Raw genomic sequence first — 22,866 nt, forward strand, 5'->3', positions numbered from 1 at the left:
TGTGCTCCTTCTCTAGGGACAGTCGCTTCTCTTCTGGGCACCTCTGTCTATTGCTTATTCCTCCTGCCTTTACTCTCCCTATCATGTGTCAGCCCAGACACTGCAAATATATTCCGTTTCCATGAAGCAGCTGAGACATTCTGTACGTGTCGGTCCTTATTGAAAACAATTATATAATTTGATGCTATGTGGGGTATTTCTGACACGATTCATTTAACATGCTTATGCAAACGCTAAGCTTCTTTTTGACATGTATCAACATAACATATGACTAAACCTACAATTTAGCTTGTCTTGCCACTTAAAATCTCCTGCCATTTAAAGCCACTAGAAGACACAGGCTGCCATTAAACCTTAAATGCCTGCAGTCAACAGCACGAATTGCCTACCCCCTCCAGATTTTTATTCTTTGTGAGGTTTAGAGCAGATAAATTTAAATTGCAAAGTTACCCACTTGCTAGTGTGAGATTTGAAGCAATATATTGGAATACATTTCAGTATAAGTGCAGGTTGCAGAGGAAAAGCCTTTGCGCATTTTAAACCCGGAGTTTCACAGGAAATAATATGTTTCTATCAATAAAACACCTGTATATTACATTAGGCTATATTCTACTGTAAATAATGTGTATTAAAAAAAACAAACCTTTGAGCTAAATATATATTTAAGTGATTTAGAGCAGGAAAACATACCCATGAAGATCAAGTTTGGAAGTTTTGATGAAAGGGCCGCTTTCTGTTTTGTTTGAAGCCAAGTATTGTTTGAATATAACGTTTCAATTTTCCCTCTTGAGAAGGTAGCCTTTATTTAAGAAAAAGAAATACAGTTTTTCCAGCGATGGTTTGTTTTTATGAAGCTGCCTGAGCTGTCAGTTTCAGCATAAACAGTCTATATAAAGGAAAGCCCAGATGTTACTAGCCACACGTGCCTGCTGGGCGCTTAAGGGAAAAGGGTATTTTGCAGTTTGATGTGAACTTGCAAAGTTCATTAGAAGATCTGAAGACAGTAAATCACAACCATCTCTGTTCTTGGCACAAGCATCATAAAAGCTGAAGCCTTCCTAAACATTAGACACGTGCAAACCTAATTTTACACATGTTGTACATAATATACGTACCATATGTTTATATTTCCCTTGTTGCAGCAATGTCTACATAATAATTCTGAGGTTTCTTCATGTTAGCAAAAAAAAGGGATCATGTAAGGTATAAGTTGCCTCTGATCCTAAATGCAAGAGTGTAAGTTTGGGGGCGGTTAAGCAATTTATACTTTTAGGAACCCAACATACTTCCTACTTAGGGTGATGATCCATCCTGGCCCATAAAATAATCAAATAAAATGTATGTTTCCCTGTCATACTTGGTTTTTCCAATATTGCTGGTCAATTGGTCCGAGCATAATCTGTTATCTGTTATCAAAGAGCTCATGTCCAACAACATCAAGGGTGGTTTTTTCACCAAATGTCCAGGACCAGCAGCCCCCCTAAGACAAAAGAATTCTGGGAAAATCCTACCTGTTGTCGGGTTTTGTTGATTTAGAAAACTTATAAGGACAGCTAATGCAAAATTGTTGTGTGGAAGATAAATAGAAAGTTGTAAACCTTTTCACAAACAAACTGGTTATACAAAGGTAGAGTTATGGGATATCCGGTAAAATAATTGGTGGATATTGGGGCAATTAGTTGGGTAATGACCCCATACATGTAGATCTGTTAGATGTCCAAGAGAACTGACTTGTTACTCTCATGATGGGAAAGCAAGTAAGGATGCATTTTCCAGTTCTCTGATTGTCAGCAACCTCATTGGCCGAGTTATTTGCTATCAAATATTTTGACCAATCATGTTGTGATAGCAGGCACCTGGAAATTATAGAACTGTTCCTAAATCTTAATTATCACTCACTAAAACCCCTTTGCAGAGCAGGAAAAATTGTGTATTGGCCACTCGGGTACTAGGACTGAAGGTTAACAGGGACAAGATTTGAGAGCAGACATTACTGAGTTGAGGGTTTGGGACATTAGTTTTACTTCGCCTTGAGAGTTCTGTACTTGGACGGAATTGAATAGTTGGTCGTGTTGCTATTCTGTTTGAACTGAACAATTGTGTTGTGAGTTTGATGGAGATATGCACCAAGGGTTCTACAGTAAGGTTGTAGATACTTCACACTATATGAAATATCTATGGAGGGTTTGGGCAGTTACTATATCTTGTGAATTACTATGACTAGACATCATATTTTGATGTTCCAAAATTCTTAAATTTGAAATTCAGAGAGATTGAAACATATTTCATTGATTTCAATCAAAGGAGTTTGTTCATTTCTATCATGGAGACAGGTCACATCAATCAAATATTAATAAAGAAATAAAGCCCCCCCAATAAAATAGAATTATAGAGACAGATTGTTTTCTTTTCTTCTTTAATTTTTTTTTTGTTAAATTCAATATTAGAATTTCTTCAGGTCTGCAAAAAGGCTTAAAATACCAACATATCGAACAGACCTTTTAGTGAAGATCCAAGGGACACTATCATTTATTCTTCCATACTGATAATCCACAAATATAAGATTCAACAACATCAATTAATCTCGCTCCACATTGTCAAATAGGTGCTGAAAGGCTTTTGCTCTAATTAAATAGAGAAGGAGGACGGCTGAGTTTTCTTGTGGCTTTTACAGGCTTTTTAACAGTATTCCACTGGCCTTTCTCAGCTTTACTTATCTCACTTGCTTTTGAAATATTGTTTGACTATTGTGATAATCTGCTCCTGCTGTGCCACATAATGCTTCTGTCTCCTTTGTAAGAGTGGATCGGTTTCCTCTGACAAAAAAAATCTGATTCCGGTTGCACTTTATCCACCAATTTGGATGTGGGAATATTTTGTTACCCACATTTGTGTGTCTGTGTGCGGCAGAGTGACAATTGTTAGAGATTGGGTAACCATTTGGATTTATTGTTAGCAAAGTTCAGCCATGCAACTATGATTCAACAACTTGTACTGAGAGCTATCTCCCATACCCCTGTATTCCCTCACTTGTACTGAGAGCTATCTCCCATACCCCTGTATTCCCTCACTTGTACTGAGAGCTATCTCCCCTACCCCTGTATTCCCTCACTTGTACTGAGAGCTATCTCCCCTACCCCTGTTTCCCTATTGTACTGAGGCTTACTCCCTACCCCTGTATCCCTCACTTGTACTGAGAGCTACCTCCTCCTATTCCCTCACTTGTACTGAGAGCTACCTCCCTACCCTGTATTCCCTCACTTGTACTGAGAGCTATCTCCCCTACCCCTGTATTCCCTCACTTGTACTGAGAGCTAACCTTCCCCTAACCCCTGTATTCCCTCACTTGTACTGAGAGCTATCTCCCATACCCCTGTATTCCCTCACTTGTACTGAGAGCTACTCCCCTACCCCTGTATTCCCTCACTTGTACTGAGAGCTACCTCCCCTACCCCTGTATTCCCTCACTTGTACTGAGAGCTATCTCCCCATACCCCTGTATTCCCTCACTTGTACTGAGAGCTATCCCCCTACCCCTGTATTCCCTCACTTGTACTGAGAGCTATCTCCCCTACCCCTGTATTCCCTCACTTGTACTGAGAGCTAATCTCCCATAACCCTGTATTCCCTCACTTGTACTGAGAGCTATCTCCCCTACCCCTGTATTCCCTCACTTGTACTGAGAGCTATCTCCCCTACCCTGTATTCCCTCACTTGTACTGAGAGCTATCTCCCCTACCCCTGTATTCCCTCACTTGTACTGAGAGCTATCTCCCATACCCCTGTATCCCCTCACTTGTACTGAGAGCTATCTCCCATACCCCTGTATCCCCTCACTTGTACTGAGAGCTATCCCCCCTACCCCTGTATTCCCTCACTTGTACTGAGAGCTATCACCCCTACCCCTTGTATTCCCTCCCTTGTTACTGAGAGCTATCTCCCATACCCCTGTATTCTCTCACTTGTACTGAGAGCTATCTCCCCTACCCCTGTATTCCCTCACTTGTACTGAGAGCTATCTCCCATACCCCTGTATTCCCTCACTTGTACTGAGAGCTATCTCCCATACCCCTGTATTCCCTCACTTGTACTGAGAGCTATCTCCCCTACCCCTGTATTCCCCTCACTTGTACTGAGAGCTATCTCCCCTACCCTGTATTCCCTCACTTGTACTGAGAGTTATCCCCTACCCTGTATTCCCCTGTACTGAGAGTATTCCCTACCCTGTTCCTCACTTATGAGAGCTATCTCCCTACCCCTGTATTCCCTCACTTGTACTGAGAGCTATCTCCCATACCCCTGTATTCCCTCACTTGTACTGAGAGCTATCTCCCATACCCCTGTATTCCCTCACTTGTACTGAGAGCTATCTCCCATACCCCTGTATTCCCTCAACTTGTACTGGAGAGCTATCTCCCCTACCCCTGTATTCCCCTCACTTGTACTGAGAGCTATCTCCCCTACCCCTGTATCCCTCATTGTACTGAGAGCTATCTCCCCTACCCCGTGTTTCCTCCACTGTGTAGAGAGCTATCCCCCTACCCCTGTATCCCTCATTTGTACTAGGCTATCTCCCCTATGTATTCCCCACTTGTAACTGAGAGCTATCTCCCTACCCCTGTATCCCTCACTTGTACTGAGAGCTAATTCTACCCCTGTATCCCTCCTGTACTTGTACCCTGTACTGAAGCTATCTCCCCTACCCCTGTATCCTCACTTGTAACTGAGAGCTATCTCCCTACCCCTGTATTCCCTCACTTGTACTGAGAGCTATCTACCTCCCTCCTTGTACTGAGAGCTATTCTCCCCTACCCCTGTATTCCTCAATCGATTGTATGAAGAGCTATCTCCCTACCCTGTATTCCCTCACTTGTACTGAGAGCTATCTCCCATACCCCTGTATTCCCTCACTTGTACTGAGAGCTATCTCCCATACCCCTGTATTCCCTCACTTGTACTGAGAGCTATCTCCCCATACCCCTGTATTCTCTCACTTGTTACTGAGAGCTATCTCCCCTACCCCTGTATTCCCTCACTTGTACTGAGAGCTATCCCCCCTACCCCTGTATTCCCTCACTTGTACTGAGAGCTATCTCCCATACCCCTGTATTCCCTCACTTGTACTGAGAGCTATCTCCATACCCCTGTATTCTCTCACTTGTACTGAGAGCTATCTCCCCTTACCCCTGTATTCCTCACTTGTACTGAGAGCTATCCCCCTACCCCTGTATTCCCTCACTTGTACTGAGAGCTATCTCCCATACCCTTGTATTCTCTCACTTGTACTGAGAGCTATCTCCCCTACCCCTGTATCCTCACTTGTACTGAGCAGCTATCCCCCCTACCCCCTGTATTCCCTCACTTGTACTGAGAGCTTATCTCCCTACCCCTGTAATTCCCTCACTTGTACTGAGAGCTATCCTCCCCTACCCCTGTATTCCCTCAACTTGTACTGAGCGCTATCTCCCCTACCCTGTATTCCCCTCACTTGTACTGAGAAGTTATCTCCATAGCCCCTGTTCCCTCACTTGTACTGAGACGCTATCTCCCCTACCCTGTATTCCCTCACTTGTAACTGAGAGCTTCTCCTACCCCAGGTATTCCTCACTTTGTAACTGAAGGAGCTGTCCCCCCTACCCCTGTATTCCCTCACTTGTATGAGAGCTATCCCCTCTACCCCTGTATTCCCCTCACTTTTACTGAGAGCTATCTCCCTACCTCTGTATCCCCACTTTGTAACTGAGAGCTTATCTCCCCTACCCTGTATTCCCTCACTTGTACTGAGAGCTATCCCCTGTATCCCTCACTTGTACTGAGAGCTATCTCCCCTACCCCTGTATTCCCTCACTTGTACTGAGAGCTATCTCCCCTACCCCTGTATTCCTCACTTGTACTGAGAGCTATCTCCCCTACCCCTGTATTCCCTCACTTGTACTGAGAGCTATCTCCCATCCCCTGTATTCCCTCACTTGTACTGAGAGCTATCACCCCTACCCCTGTATTCCCTCCCTTGTACTGAGAGCTATCTCCCCCTGACCCCCTGTATTCCCTCACTTGTACTGAGAGCTATCTCCCATACCCCTGTATTCCCTCACTTGTACTGAGAGCTATCTCCCTACCCCTGTATTCCCTCACTTGTACTGAGAGCTATCTCCCTACCCCTGTATTCCCTCACTTGTACTGAGAGCTATCTCCCCTACCCCTGTATTCCCTCACTTGTACTGAGAGTATCTCCCCTACCCCTGTATTCCCTCACTTGTACTGAGAGCTATCTCCCCTACCCCTGTATTCCCTCACTTGTACTGAGAGCTATCTCCCATACCCCTGTATTCCCTCACTTGTACTGAGAGCTATCTCCCCTACCCCTGTATCCCTCACTTGTACTGAGAGCTATCCGTCCATACCCCTGTATCCCCTCACTTGTACTGATGAGCTATCACCCCTACCGCCTGTATTTCCTCCCTGTACTGAGAGCTATCTCCCTACCCTGTATTCCCTCACTTGTACTGAGAGCTATCTCCATAACCCCTGTATTCCCTCACTTGTACTGAGGAGCTATCTCCCCCCTGTACTGTACTGAGAGCTATCACCCCTACCCCTGTATTCCCTCCCTTGTACTGAGAGCTATCTCCCCTACCCTGTATTCCTCACTTGTACTGAGAGAGCTATCTCCCCTACTGTATACTCACTTGTACTGCCGAGCTATCTCCGGCATACCACTGTATCTCGTCCTCACTTGTACTAAGAGCTATCCTCCATAACCCTGTATTCCTTCACTTGTCTGAGAGCTATCTCCCATGACTCCCTGTATTCCTCTCACTTGTACTGAGAGCTATCTCCCCTACCCTTGTATACCCTGCACTTGTACTGAAGAGCTATCCCCCCTAAGCCCCTGTTATTCCCTCACTTTGTACTGAGATCTATCTCCCAGTACCCTGCTTCCTCACTTGTAACTGAGAGCTATCTCCCATACGCCCTGTTATTCTCTCACTTGTACTGAAGCTATCTCCCCTACCCCTGTATCCTTCCTTGTACGAGAGCTATCCTCCTACCCCTGTATTCCCTCACTTGTACTGAGAGCTATTCTCCCATTACCCTTGTATTCTCTCAACTGTACTGAATGAGCTATCTCTCCCTACCCCTGTGATTCCCTTACTTGTATGAGAGCTATCCCCCTACCCGTATTCCCTCCTTGTACTGAGCAAGCTATCTCCCGCTAACCCTGTATTCCCTCCTTGTACTGCAGAGCTATCTCCCCTAATCCTGTATTCCCTCACTTGTACTGAGAGCTATCCTCCCTACCCTTGTATTCCCTCACTTGTACTTGAGAGTATCTTCCCATACGCCCCTGTATTCTCACTTGTATGAGAGCTATCTCCCCTACCCCTTGTTTCCCTCACTTGTAGTACTGAAGCTATCTCCCCTACCCTGTATTCCCTCACTTGTACTGAAGCTGTCCCCCCAACCTACCCCTGTATTTCCCTCACTTTTTTTGTAACTGAGAGCTATTCCCTACCCCTGTTCCCGATCACTTGTACTGAGAGCTATTCCCCTACCCTGTATGTCCTCTCACTTGTAAACTGAGAGCTATCTCCCATGACCACCTGTTATTCCCCACTTGTACTGAGACTATCTCCCCCTACCCCTGTATTCCCCACGTTTTACTGAGAGCTATTCTCCCATAACCCTGTATTGCCTCACTTGTACTGAGAGCTTATCCCCCCCTACCCTGTATTCCCTCACTTGTCCTGAGAGCTTATCTCCCATACCTGTTATCCATCACTTGTATCTGAGAGCTATTCTCTTCCCTACCCCTGTATCCCTCACTTGTACTGAGAGCTCTCATCCCCTACACCTCCTGTATTCCTCACTTTTACTGATGAGCTTTATTCCCATAAACGACCCTCGTATTACTCCTCACTTGTAATCTGAGCGCTATCTCCCTACCCCTGTTTCCCCTCACTTTTACTGAGAGCTATCTTCCTAACCCTTGTTTCCCTTCACTTGTACTGAGAGCTATCTCCCATATCGCCCTGTATTCCCATCACTTGTACTGAGAGTTCCCCTACCCCTGTATTTCCCTCACTTGTAACTGAGAGCTATCTCCCTAGACCCTGTCATCCCCCATGCACTTTTAACTGAGGCGTATCTCCCTACCCGCTGTATTTCCTCACTTGACTGAGAGCATCTCCCCTACCCCTGTATTCCCCCGTCACTTTTACTGAGAGCTATCTCCCCTACCCTTGTAATTCTCCTCACATTGTACTGAGAGCTGAATCTCCCCTAAACCCTCCCTGTATTCCTCACTTGTACTGAGACCTATCTCCCCTACCATCCTGGTATTCCCTCACTTGTAATAAGCTATCCCCCCCTACCCCTGTTATTTCCCTCAGCTTGGTTACTGAGAGCTATCTCCCCTAACCCTGTATTCCCGTCATTGTTAACTGAAGAGGCTATCCCCCTACCCCTGTATTCCCTCACTTGTACTGAGAGCTATCTCCCTGAGGCCTGTTTCCTCTCACTTGTACTGAGAGCTCTCCCCTACCCCTGTATTCCCTCACTTGTGACTGAGAGCTATCCCCCCTACCCCTGTATTCCCTCACGTTGTACTGAGAGCTTATCTCCTCTACCCCTGTATTCCCTCACTTGTCTGAAGCTACTCCCCTTACCCCTGTATTCCCTCACTTTGTACTGAGAGCTATCTCCCATAACCCACTGTATTCCCTCACTTGTACTGAGAGCTATCTCCCCTACGCCTGTATTCCCTCACTTGTACTGAGAGCTATCTCCCATAACCCTGTATTCCCCTCATTGCTAAAAAGCCATCCAACCCTTCTTTAAGCTATGTAATGTATGAGCCAGTACAACTGATTAAGGGAGAGAATTGCTCTCTAACCATCTCTATAATTACTGGACTAAAGGGGTCCATACAAATTAAGAGTTTAGTCTTATTATCGCGAATGTTCGAGTAATGACTGTATGGTTTAATGCAACAATCTAAAACTAACATTCAGATCAAAATTGTAAGGTTAAAATCCTAAAAATAACATGATGATGTTCTGACCATTAATAATTGCCAGGCAACAATTGTATGAAAGTTATTTCCTGGAAATGTAGGTCACCCAAGGATTATGTCAAGTATCCTGTACAATAGATGCACAGATATTATTGTCATCCATGCAACCTATGCAAACACAGGGAGAACATAACATAGGTTATATGGCGAAGAGCTCTTCATCCCCCCATTTAGTGCCACTAGTGATGAGCGAATTGTTTGAGCAGGCATGGATTCGCAGTAAATTTGGCCATTAGCGAATTGTTTCACGAAACTTCCGTTTCGCTGCGAAAAAATTAGTCGTGCAGAATTTTTTTCGCCGCGCATCAAATTGGGCACGGTCAGAGCAAAAAAATGGCATGGCCACATAAAAAATAGGCGCAGGTGAAAAAAAAATAGAGTGACAAATGCGTTTTGTGTTTTTCGTCATTTCATGACGAAATCTTGCGAAGCGTAACGGGACAGTTTCGCTCATCACTAATTGCCACCTGTGTTTAACAGAGGGGGCATATGGGGGGAGGCACAAAGAACTTCCATACCCTTATTTGTGTGTCATTCACATATACAAGTTGGGGAGCACTGGCTCTCTGCTCCTTGAGCCATATCTTTGATTCAATTCTGTAAGGTGCAGAGCGCAGTCAGTACCCGTAGACAAATAGCACACAGGGGATAAAAGCAGGCAACGTAGGAGAATTAAGTTAATATACCTGACTCTTAAGAGGCCATTCATATCTTTTTGTTGCTTGCCTTGAATACAGGGTTAGAAGTATTTCCGTGCGAGCATTGGAGGGAGATTGACAGAAAAAGTTATTGAGAGCACTATAACAAGCGTGCTGTGTATTAGAAGATATCATCCCAGAACAGATTCTAACCTATTAATCACAGCATGAATTCTTCTTACATAGAGCCATGGTGACTTCCCTCAAATAGTATATCATTTAAAGTACTGTGAAAGACACTTTAATCATTTTAAGAGTATGCTATGTAACTGTTCTTGAAAATACCCAGTTCTCACCAGTGATTTATATTAGAAAAACATGCCTAATGCGGATGTCTCCTTCTCAAAACATTCTGTGTATTAAAAACTCAGCCAAGCACAGCGGCGTATTCGTGTTGAACAATTTAGGACATCGTCTCCCTCGGCTCTGCAGACCTTTCTAGAAATGTCATATCTGGTTTTGCTTAATGTAAAATGGCCCATCAAATCTGCTTTGGTGTCACTTACTTGCTAAATATCAGTGTATTCCCTCCAACCATGTATGGTCAGAAGTCACCTTCTAAGAAAGTGCAGTTATTTACATGTATAAACCATAAGTAAGATTCAAAGAGACACATATTTATTTCCACTTTTGTTGTTCCTTATATCAGGCATGATAACTCAAATTATACAGGGAGCCAATCAAGTGGGTAAAAAATTTAAAAAGAACTGAATTATTTTTAAAGGGATGGCCACATACACAGTACAAAACAAATATCTTTACGCCTTCTATTAATTCATAAATATGTATTATTTATATATATTTATATGTACATGTATGGTATCTGTTGTCTGGAAACCTGTTATCCAGAAAGCTCTGAATTACGGCAAGGCCATCTCCCATAGACTCCATTTTAATCAAATTAAATTCACATTTTTAAAACTGATTCCCTTTTCTCTGTAATAATAAAACAGTACCTGTACTTGATCCCAACTAAGATATAATTACCCCTTATTGGGGGCAGAACAGTCCTATTGGGTTTATTTCATGGTTAAATGATTCCCTTTTCTCTGTAATAATAAAACAGTACCTGTACTTGATCCCAACTAAGATATAATGAATCCTTATTGGGGGCAGAACAGCCCTATTGGGTTTATTTAATGGTTAAATGATTCCCTTTTCTCTGTAATAATAAAACAGTACCTGTACTTGATCCCAACTAAGATATAATTACCCCTTATTGGGGCAGAACAGCCCTATTGGGTTTATTTAATGGTTAAATGATTCCCTTTTCTCTGTAATAATAAAACAGTACCTGTACTTGATCCCAACTAAGATATAATTACCCCTTATTGGGGGCAGAACAGCCCTATTGGGTTTATTTAATGGTTAAATGATTCCCTTTTCTCTGTAATAGTAAAACAGTACCTGTACTTGATCCCAACTAAGATATAATGAATCCTTATTGGTGGCAAAACAATCCTATTGGGGGTCATTATCATTACTGGGTCAACACAAATTTACCTGTGGACAGTAGCCCATGGCAACCAATCAAATAGCTGTAGTCATTGTTCTACCTGCAGTTCTACCTTCAGCTTGCTATGCGTTACTGCCCATGGGCAAAGTTGCCCAGTGTTGATAAATGAGCCCCAATGATAAACCTAACAAACTATATTTTGAACCAAATTGTAAAAAGAAATTACTGCAAGAATGTATTGCCTTACTGCAGACTAATGTAAAATAACATTTAATAGCCTTGAAAAACCTGTAAAATATATATGGTTCTAGTGAAGTAATTAATTATGATTGGTTTTAGTGACGTAATGTGCTAAAACTTGTGTTCTTTGACTTTAAAATCACTTGGTCCAACTCTGAGTTCACTTTAATATCCTTTATATGGTAAAGTCAAAGGTACATTGCTATCTGTATAAAATTCCTTAAAAAGTGATCTAGAACCATCTAAAGAACTATAGTTTCATGCAAGAGATGTGTCATAAGACCACGATGATGGAAAGGAATGGTTATACGAGGACTCCAAAACCCCAGTATGGCAAGTTTGCTTTATATGTTCACCTATAGGGCTTATTATCCAGGTTGTTTGGCACCTGGGGCTAAGGATAAGGGGTGTTTCAGTAATTTGGACCTTAAGTCTACTTAAAAACATTTAAACATTAAATAAACTCAATAAGATTGTTTTAAAGGAGTAAGACCATGATGTTTTCCCGGTTATATCCTAGACCTACGCAATGTGCAATAAGGTCCACCCATCTTTGTGTAAGCCCTATATTACATAGGGTATAATGTACCCCCTGTTTAAAAATACAAGGGTATTATTATTATTGTAACTTATGGAGGAGTTCCACAACCACATAAAGGCTTGAGGTTGAAGGCCAAGTGCTTTTATACAGGTCATAAAACTATGAGATAACTCCTACTATCCTCTTATTAAGAACAGGGGTACATTATTTTTATAACATACAGGTTTATAAAGATATAATTTAGAAGATATTTGTGGCTCTTGTGTATTATCACAAACCACAGTTCTTTATATAATGATTTTATTGAGTTACTTTTGGGGATTTAATTAATTTATATAATGATTTATGGTGAAGCCACACCAGAGGAAAAAGTTCAGGCTTCCACTGTTTTCATCTGTTTATGTTTTCACATCTGGCCGAATTAAAATGTAATCTGAATATCTGAATCAAAATCTGCTTGTATCTTTTTAACATTTTGTCTACTTCAAGAAAAAGCTTATTTGATTTACAGCCTGCCACCGCATGAAGAATATTTATTGATAGGATATTAGCATTATAAAAGCTTTTTTTTTTTTTTATTTCATACAACAAACCTTTTTTTTGTATTTTTGTATTAGTGAGATTTATATCGCAACTTGAATAAGCGAAATGTATTCATCTTCAGGTTATTTATTCCTTTTTCATAAAAAAAAAAGGCTTGCTAGATTTCCTTTGCTTGTATTCATTATTTTACGTGTATTGGCTGAGCAAATCATAAATATATGTAAGATGAAAGTGGACATATCCTTCCCTGAAACTGACTCTTTTGCTCCCCCTAGCTCTTTAAAGTAGGCATCCCAAGCTTAATTACAGATGCAGGAGAATTATCCAATGGAAACCATTCTCACCAGCTCTACTTCAGTCATCTCACTGCTATCTAAAATGTTGGGCAATTTTTGTTTGCTAATATTACATGACAGGTGCAGCGTCGAACTTGCAACCCTTCCCCCCCTTCCCCGTTTTAACCCCCCGCCCCCCAACTTTCTCCCGGACACACACATGGACACTGTAGCTGGGAAGAGAAGGCCGCAGTTATTTATTTATTAACAATAAAACTTACATCCGTTAACATTTTTACATTATAAACTTGTACAAAACCGTTTGTATAACAAACATTTACAATACCCAACATTTACAGTAACAACAATGAGCCCAAAAGTAACGCCTGGTTCCTGCCTCCTTTTCCCCCGACCTAAACCAAGGCTAACTGCCGATCAGGACCCCAGGCCTACCGGGCTACAGTCTCGTTGACAACTTAAACTTCCCCCTGAGGGCACAGAGTAAGGTACCCTCCGCTAACTGCGACAAAACGACCCCCGTTTTATAGGGAGGGAGGGTGGGACGTCACGAGCTGCCGATCCTCACGCTGCCTGGAACTAACTGAAGGTAGGACTGCCTTGGTTGCCCCTCCCCTTACTAAGCCCGGGAATTTCCAGGGCCCTCATTGGCCAGCCCCAGTAACCCAAAGGGGAAGGGGGGGCGGGCTTCCCTCCTTAACCCTGTCATGCCCTGCTTCCCTACACTAGGTTCCGGGTCATTGGGCCCCACTCTAAGCAAACATTTTTAAGGGTGACTACACAGCTGTTTAGGCATTTAATTCCTTCAGCAGAATATATTAAAGCAAAAATAGAGAGTCAAGTGTAAAAAGAGCAGATATGATTCTCACTGGAGGGTCACTGGCCCATGGAAGGCCTAAAGTTGCTGGACTACATCTCCCATTATGCTTTAACCCATGATAATATGGTGGAGAATGCGGAAGTTGTTTTCCAGCTACATTTAGGTGGAGTAACACTACTATGAAAGGTATATATAAAAACTAATGGACATGCATGCATACTTACTCATTATATCTGTCTATGTGTATACTGTTCTATATACTTGGAATTTCTCAGGAGACAATATGGCACCTGTACTTCCACATATCCAATGAGCAAAGTGCAGTTTGCGTGTGTTTTTCCTGCAATGAAGGGTTTTTTATCAGAAGCAGTTGCGAGGAAGAGATGCTCTTGGCATAACTGTGCTACAACTTACACATTTAAACTAGATAACATAGGCACAGGCTTTTGGGTTCCTATGTAGAAAGCATGGCTCTGGTTTTAGGCTATGCTTATGTCCATTCTAATATGGTATTTATTTCCCTTACAGGATCCTTTGCAAATATTTATAAATGTAGACAAAATGATATATGTGTATAATCTACAAGATTAAGAATGATATAGTTCCAAATGTATGTGTTAATAGATCTTTTTTCTATAGATCACACTTGGTATAAGGGTGTTTCAGAGTTAGGCTGAGAAATATCAGTTGGAATGAAACACAAACCTTCCATATAGTATTGATTCCTCATTATGTTGGCAAAACATGAGTGTTTGTCTTTTGTATTTTTTTTCACCCCCAGTTTTAAGATTCACAAGGGGGAAGGAAAAATATCGATAGGCTTTAAATAGAAAAAAAGAGTCTCAGTTGTCCCTGCTGCCTCTTTAATGAGATAATAGCACTCAGTAATAGGAGACTATGCTTTGTACGCTCTTAATAGATGCCTCTTGCTCAGCAAGGCTATTCCCTCTCCGCAGGGAGCAGGCAGCCTCGCGAGGCACAGTGCTGCAGAGCGCAAATAATACTGAGCAAGTCCCTTGTTCATGAAGTTTTTATAAAGCCAATCACAGACATGCTGGCAGAGAATCGGAGTATCATTTCTTTTCTCCATTTCAGTTGTTGCTGATATCTTCAGCCCTTCTTACTTCCACTTTGATCTCTTCCCCACTTACTTTAGTTGCAGAAAGTGCTAGAAGGAAGAGCAATTGCTGTTCAACAAGCACCAGAAAGACAGGAAGGCAAAACAGAGATTAAAGCCTCACTTATCCTCATAGAATGGACTTTCAGGAGTGGGACAAAGTTGGCTCAATCCGCAACTTCTGCACTTTTTCGTGTTCATTTTGAAATAGAGCCATGCTTTAATAATGGCTAATGTTTTATATTTGGAGCCAACGAAGTTTGAAATGATTATATTTAACATCTGGCAAAGGGGAAGCAAATATCCTTCTGCTACTTTTTATGAAAGATTATCACTGGCCTGGGAGACAGTCCAAGAACAAACTGTTATGTTCTTCAAAGTAAAACTAACCATAAAATGCCATTTAAACAAAACATTTTCAAATTATAAATTAAATATTTTATGAAATATGATTTTGCCAGTTGCATTATATAACAGTTATATATATATATATAAAATTTGTGTTTACCATTTTTGTTTGGTAGAACTTTTATCCTCATTAACCAGGAATTAGTTTGGTTATAGGAAGAGAAGATGAATAAACAATGAATTAACAAAACAAAAAAATTATAAGATAAACATCTATTCTCACTAACTGTCTTAAATCAAATACAGGTATGGGATCCATTATCTTGAAGCTCATTATACAGAAAACTCTGATTACATGAAGGCCATCTCCCAAAGACTCCATTTTTATCAAATAATTCAAATTTTTAAAAATGATTTCCTTTTTCTCTGTAATAATAAACAGTACCTTGTAATTGATCCCAACTAAGATATAATTACCCATTATTGGGGGCAGAACAGTCCTATTGGGTTTATTTAATGGTTAAATGATTCCCTTTTCTCTGTAATAATAAAACAGTAACTGTACTTGATCCCAACTAAGATATAATTACCCCTTATTGGGGGCAGAACAGCCCTATTGGGTTTATTTAATGGTTAAATGATTCCCTTTTCTCTGTAATAATAAAACAGTACCTGTACTTGATCCCAACTAAGATATAATTACCCCTTATTGGGGGCAGAACAGCCCTATTGGGTTATTTCATAGTTAAATGATTCCCTTTTCTCTGTAATAATAAAACAGTACCTGTACTTGATCCTAACTAAGATATAATTACCCCTTATTGGGGGCAGAACAGCCCTATTGGGTTTATTTAATGGTTAAATGATTCCCTTTTCTCTGTAATAATAAAACAGTACCTGTACTTGATCCCAACTAAGATATAATTACCCCTTATTGGGGGCAGAACAGCCCTATTGGGTTTATTTAATGGTTAAATGATTCCCTTTTCTCTGTAATAATAAAACAGTACCTGTACTTGATCCCAACTAAGATATAATTACCCCTTATTGGGGGCAGAACAGCCCTATTGGGTTTATTTAATGGTTAAATGATTCCCTTTTCTCTGTAATAATAAAACAGTACCTTGTAATTGATCCCAACTAAGATAGAATTCATCCTTGGCGAATAAAACAATCCTATTGGGTTTATTTAATGTTTAAATGATTTTTTAGTAGATAAAGGTATGGAGATCCAAATCAAGGAAAGACCCATTATATGGAAAAGCCAGATCCTGAGCATTCTGGATAACAGGTCCCGTACCTGTATAAATTCCTGGTTGAACATAGGCTTCATGTGCAGGTGCAAGGTTTCACTGCCATGCTCATATACTACATTTCTTTAAACTCTTTTGTTCCCTTTAGGAAACGTACCCCTACATTAAAAAATGGAAACTAAAAACAGGTGTGAGGCAGTAAAATTACATTTTTCAAAGTGCACTGCTCCTAAATATGTAAAGGTTTGCATATGGTATTGATTAATGGTGCTGAGGTTTTAATTTCAGCTTGGTAGCAGACACATTGATGGTGGACATTCAGGAGAGATTTGTGCACAGGTTTATTCCATTCTTAAAAAGCCATACCAAATTACCTTGTAAATGGGGAAAAAGCTTCATATTTTATTTATTTATTTTTTTCTACTGCAGTTCCACTTGATTCCATATGGCTGTTTTATATTCCTGTCATGTACAGCAGCCATATGACACAAATAGAAAATCCTAACAAAAACACATAAGGTTTTAGCTACTTGATGAGTCAAACAGGCACTTAGCTTGTAGATGTGCTTTACAAGCTCTAATTCATCATCAGAACTTGTTACTGAGTAACAAGATGTAATATGAATTAATTTGGACAGGCTGCTACATATCAGTCTACGCATGCAAACTAGGTATCAGTGGAGGTGTTGGTAAATATCATTTCATTTGGGTATCTGTCCATTATAGTTATGGTGTCCACAAAGGCTTATGTGCAAAAGTCTGCAAATTTGCCTCTTATGAAACTGATAGGGAAACTTTGAAAAGAAAAGTAAATGTTGGTTATTGGTGGTCCTGAATCAGAGCCCATTGAAAACTATTGAGTACTGTTCATGTATGTATGTATGTATATCTTTATTTATAAAGCGCTACTTGTATGTACAATGTACGCTGCGCTGTACAGTAGAATACATTAATACAAACAGGGGGTTAATAAGATAATAATAGATAAATACAAAGTATAACAATAAATACAAGGTACAGTTGCAATAAGTTAAGAGTCAAAGAGGATGGAGGTCCCTGCCCTGTAGAGCTTACAATCTATATTTAAGCCATGTTCACTCTGTTGGAAATCACTGTGAGCACTCTAAAGATACAGGTAAAAATGTGTCTATTCCCAGTCACCCACAGTCAATAAATGGGGCTTAAACAGGGTAAATCTGAATGTTACAATGGTATTTGACCAAGGAACAACTGTCCCATACCTAGAGGTTTTTCTTGTAGACAGTAGACTTGTAGACTTGTACTTAATGACCACAGATTAATTGTGGGTCACTCACTTACTTTTAAGCTTCTCTGAACTTATATACAGTTACTAATAATTAATTTGCTAATGATTCTCTATAAGGTATGAATCAGACAAAGAGGGTTACTTAAGGCTTTCTAGTGGCCGTACAACTTCAGAGATTTAATTGGAGTGTTAAGCGTGGAATGAGAGATATGAGTAGATGGAGGTTTTACTTAAACTCTTACCACTTGAAATCAGTTTAATTTCCCCTTAAGATAGGTTTTCTTCTGCTACATTTGGTTCCTCTGTATCTAGTAGGTTATCCAGTAACAACAAAGACAGTCTTTTGCACCACTGCAGATTATTACAAGAGTTATCTATTATCTTTTTTATAACAGAGGGTTATCTTTCACTTGCAGTAATTAAAACAGTAAGGAAAGTGCAGAGGACAGAATTAATAGATCTCATTAAACCTTTGCAGGAAGAACGACTTGCCATAAAAGTGGACCCTTCCATGGAGTAGGGTGTTAACATCTGTGGGTTCTTGAGCTTGCCCTACCTTTAGCCAATGGCGGGGAACATATAGACTACTCAGTACAGTAACATTGTATGTTTTCTTTACAAAACGGCTGCATATAGACTCTTCTGCAGTGCCCACCTACCCTCCCTCACCCATGATAGGACATATATACACTATGGAGGAAATAAGAATCAATCTGTAAGTAATGCCCTGAAAATGTGCTTTTGAGGTAAAATGAGAAAGTATTTTGGGAGGCAGGGATGGTGGAAATCTATAGGGAAAAGAGAAATCAGAATTTACAATACTTTGACTATGTATTTGTCCCCCCGTCACAGGCTTAAGGCTTATGTTGATTGCCAGAGGGCCAATGAAAATAGTTACACATATCCCTATATTCAAATGTAAAAAGTGCCTAAAATTGTTTTCAAGAAGAAATAACCATTTGCTATTCTGCATCTGTTTTAAGCAGCTGGTATAGCCTGGTGTATGGAACTTTGTTATAATGGTTTGTTTTAAATTCCCAGAAGTCCCAGCATCGGTTGCAGAAGACTCGGCCTGTCTTCTCTTCTGTATATTTTTACTCTTAATCTGTTTGCTTATTTTTGGTTTTATCAGTGAAACAAAATTTGTATTTCAACAACAGGTCTCAGCTTAGGCCAACCATAGAGCAGGCTGCCAGTTTCTTATCTCCAAGCAAGGCAAAGTCACTATAGTAATATGGTATTGTATGTATGTATAATTTTACTTACATAGTGCTACTTTTACATGCTGCACAACTTTTTGCCAAATTCTTGATGCGAAAAAATATCCATAGAATCTAATGTGTTGTAAAAAAAAAAAGAAACTCTGTAAAAAATGCCCATTGACTTTAATGTGTTTCCCATATTTTTGCCATTTCATGAATTTTTTCATGAAATGGGTCAGATTTGGCCATCGCTAATTATGAAATAAAAATTTATTCAAAATACAGTTACATTCAAGTTTAAATGCTGAGTGTTAAAGAGGCAAAAGGAAGGAGGTCCCTGCCCCATAGAGCGTGCATTCTAGTTAATATTCAGATATGTGCACCATATTTGCCCTTGGTGATTGGTGCCAAGAGTAGTGATTTGGGGGCGGGTAGCAGTAGTATCTATGGAGGTGATATCTTCCCACCCCAATGCTCAACTTTACCCACTGCTGTGGGAACTTTTCTCATGTTTGTGTGGCTCACCAACACTTTACATCTGAGTGTGGCTCACAAGTAAAAAAGGTTGGGGATCCATGGTGTATATAATATGTTTAGTGTAAACTCAGGTTGCCATCTCTGCCACCTTTCTTAGCTGGGCAGGGGGCAGAGGTGGCGTCACGGGGGGCGATGAGGAGGCAGGGCTGTGACATTGTGGGGTGGGGAGGCGGCGGGGCCCGTAATATCTCAGGGGCAGGGATATTATTATTATTATTAATATTTATTTATAAAGCGCCAACATATTCCGCAGCGCTGTACAATAAGTGGGTTTCATACACTGGACATACAGAGTAACATATAAAGCAATCAATAACCGATACAAGAGGTGAAGAGAACCCTGCCCAAAAGAGCTTACAATCTACAAATGACATGATTACTCTGTACAAGTACATTAGAGGGGATTATAGGCAGATGGGGGATGTTCTTTTTTCCCATAAAAACAATCAACGCACCAGAGGTCACCCCTATAGATTAGAGGAACGGAGCTTCCATTTGAAGCAGCGTAGGGGGTTTTTCACGGTGAGGGCAGTGAGGTTGGGGAATGCTCTTCCTAGTGATGTGGTAATGGCAGACTCTGTTAATGCCTTTAAGAGGGGCCTAGATGAGTTTTTGAACAAGCAGAATATCCAAGGCTATTGTGATACTAATATCTACAGTTAGTATTACTGATTGTATATATAGTTTATGTATGTGAGTGTATAGATTGGTTAGTATAGGTTGTGGGCTGGGTTTACTCGGATGGGTTGAACTTGATGGACAATGGTCTTTTTTCAACCCTATGTAACTATGTAACTATGAATGTTACTGAGTCCTGCCCGGTTTTCCTAATTTGGGAAACTGAGTAGTTGGTTTTGACCTGGGCAGCCCTTCCAAAAACCGGACTGTCCAGGCCAAAACCAGACAGGTGGCAACCCTAGTGTACTCCCACATTATCTATCTTCCATGCACATATAATATGAAATCATAGCTGTGTGTGTGGTTCCGACGAGCTAAAGAAAATTGCCAAGCCTGCCCTACAGAAATACTGAATGAAATAACATATATACAGGCTTTTACCATCTGAATGAATAAATTATCCTTTTAAAATAAATGGCTCAAAAATTGGTCCCTCGCTTGCCATTTCAAATACAGAATTCTCCTTGTGGCCCACAAGCTGCTTTTCTTCCCCGTGTTCCTATTTATACTGAGTCTTAGAGCTTGATTATGATACTAGTAAATGTGAAAATCAATTCAGCACCAGTAACACTTTTCAAATTACATTCACACTGTGGATTGACTGTTAAGAGCTCATTACTGTTATTTTTTTTCTAGAGAGTGGTTTATTAAACACAGTTACCTAATAAGCATCTTTGGTGGTGCAAATTGCTGAAAACAGTAATGAGTCTGATTAGACTTCATTTCAATTACAACGGCTTGTCAAGCAAGAATAGGAAGGGTGGGGGGGAAACGCTCTGGACGCCTCTGAATTTGGTCAAATGCATTTGCTCAGAAAAAGAATAGAGATAAAAAAACACCTCTGTGCTTCTTTTGCAGAGGTCTATAACGAAGAGAAAATTGTCCTAGCAGTAGGCCAATTTATGCACTGGAAAATTGGATGGACAGAGTAAAACACACTGAAGTTTTCTTACAAAACGATATTGCCTCCTTTAGCTATTACGGACAAAAAAAAAAAAATACAATTCTAGAAGTTCCTTGGTTACGCTTCTCTATGAGTTGGACAATATAATGTATCAGAACAGGCTTTTATTTTTTATATATATATTTTTAGATGATTGCTATCATTAAAACGTACAATTGAACTGCTGGCACCTTGTTATATTCATTTTTCTCTAATGGTATTTTTTTTCCACTCTCTCTTCTTATCTACATTATTTTTTTTGCCAATGATGAAATGTTTAACATTTCTATTGCACATTTGCTTCCATTTAACAAACATGTTCTAGTGCTCCGGAATTTGTAAGTTAATATTTAATAGATATTATACCCAATTTAGGTGGAAAATGTAGGTTATTTAACAACGCTAAATGTCTAACCTCCATTAAATTATTCTGCGACATTACTTCTCGGATTGGGAGAAAACCTGTTAATGCAGAATGCTTTATAGTGATTAAGCTGTCATTTTTCATCAGTTAGATACTTTGGTAACATTTTAATGCTTTTGTGAGTTTGGCGGACAGCGCTGACAACTGTGTGCTTTGTGTCATCGCTGGCATACGTCTACTGGTAAAACCATTTGACATTGAACTAGATAAAAAGAATTTCTCAAGTAGTGTATGATAATAAAATGAATATGACAAAAAAGACATGTTGAATAAAAAAGCGTGCTATAGTAAGTGGTGAGTAAGTGCACTTAAAATGATTCCATTATAGAGGATTGCATTTAAGTCTTGTGTGTTTGTGAAGTTTATGTGCGAACATGTAAATACTAGACATTTACCTTGTGTAACAGTTCTATTATAGTATAGTTCTCCTTTACTATACGATTTTGTTAGAGATGTATTGAAAATATTTTACATAACTAATAAAAAAATAAAATATACATGTATGTGTATGTATGTATGTATATCTTTATTTATAAAGCGCTACTTATGTACGCAGCGCTGTACAGTAGAATACATTAATACAAACAGGGGGTTAAAGATAATGGATAAATACAAAGTACGCCAATAAATACAAATAAATACAAGGTACAGTTGCAATAAGAGTCAGAAACACAAGATGAAGGAGGTCCCTGCCCCGTAGAGCTTACAATCTATATGGGAGGGTAACTAACAGACACAAATGGGCAAATGTAAGTGCTGTTGGTCACAGTGGGTGACATTACAGTATAAGTGCCGTGTGTGAGATAATGTTCTGATGGCTACCATATATATATATATATATATATATAAGTCTTCAATGATGCAACAGGCACTCACGAAAAGGCAAATAGCATTGCCTGGGTGCAGACCAAAAAATAGCAGTAATGTATACGAAGATAAACGGTACCGCACTCACAGGACTTAAAAAGATCAAAATTTATTTTACTTACAGAGTTTATCTAACGTTTCGGCTACCACTGCAGTCTTTGAGAAAGGCTGCAGTGGTAGCCGAAACGTTAGATAAACTCTGTAAGTAAAATAAATTTTGATCTTTTTAAGTCCTGTGAGTGCGGTACCGTTTATCTTCGTATATATATATATATATATATATATATACATAGAAGGACCCTGGCATTTCTAGGACACATAGACCCAAACAGCACCCCACCCAGGCCCGGATTTGTGGCCAGGGCCTAGGGCGGAATAAACATAGGACCTCTCCCCACTACTTCGTACGGGAGTTTTAACTTTGGCGCATGCGTGGTGGGGGGTGGAGGTTGTCCACGCATGCATGTTCGCGTGCCAAGGGGGGGATAAGTTGCGCTGAATGGGGGTGGCCTCGGGGCGCCCCATGTAGAAATCCGGCGCTGTCCCCACCAGCCCAATAAATA

At 40.3% G+C, this 22,866-nt stretch overlaps 1 protein-coding gene and 1 non-coding gene across 4 annotated transcripts in view; both read left to right on the forward strand.

Annotated features, from left to right (window-relative positions):
- Positions 1 to 22,866, forward strand: part of fign (fidgetin, microtubule severing factor) — a 138,067-nt gene that overhangs the window by 97,349 nt on the left and 17,852 nt on the right. The gene's annotated exons all lie outside the window — the stretch shown is intronic.
- Positions 22,425 to 22,590, forward strand: LOC116407899. The gene has a single exon (XR_004220590.1).

This window comes from Xenopus tropicalis, chromosome 9, assembly GCF_000004195.4.
Source record: "Xenopus tropicalis strain Nigerian chromosome 9, UCB_Xtro_10.0, whole genome shotgun sequence".
NCBI lineage: Eukaryota > Metazoa > Chordata > Amphibia > Anura > Pipidae > Xenopus > Xenopus tropicalis.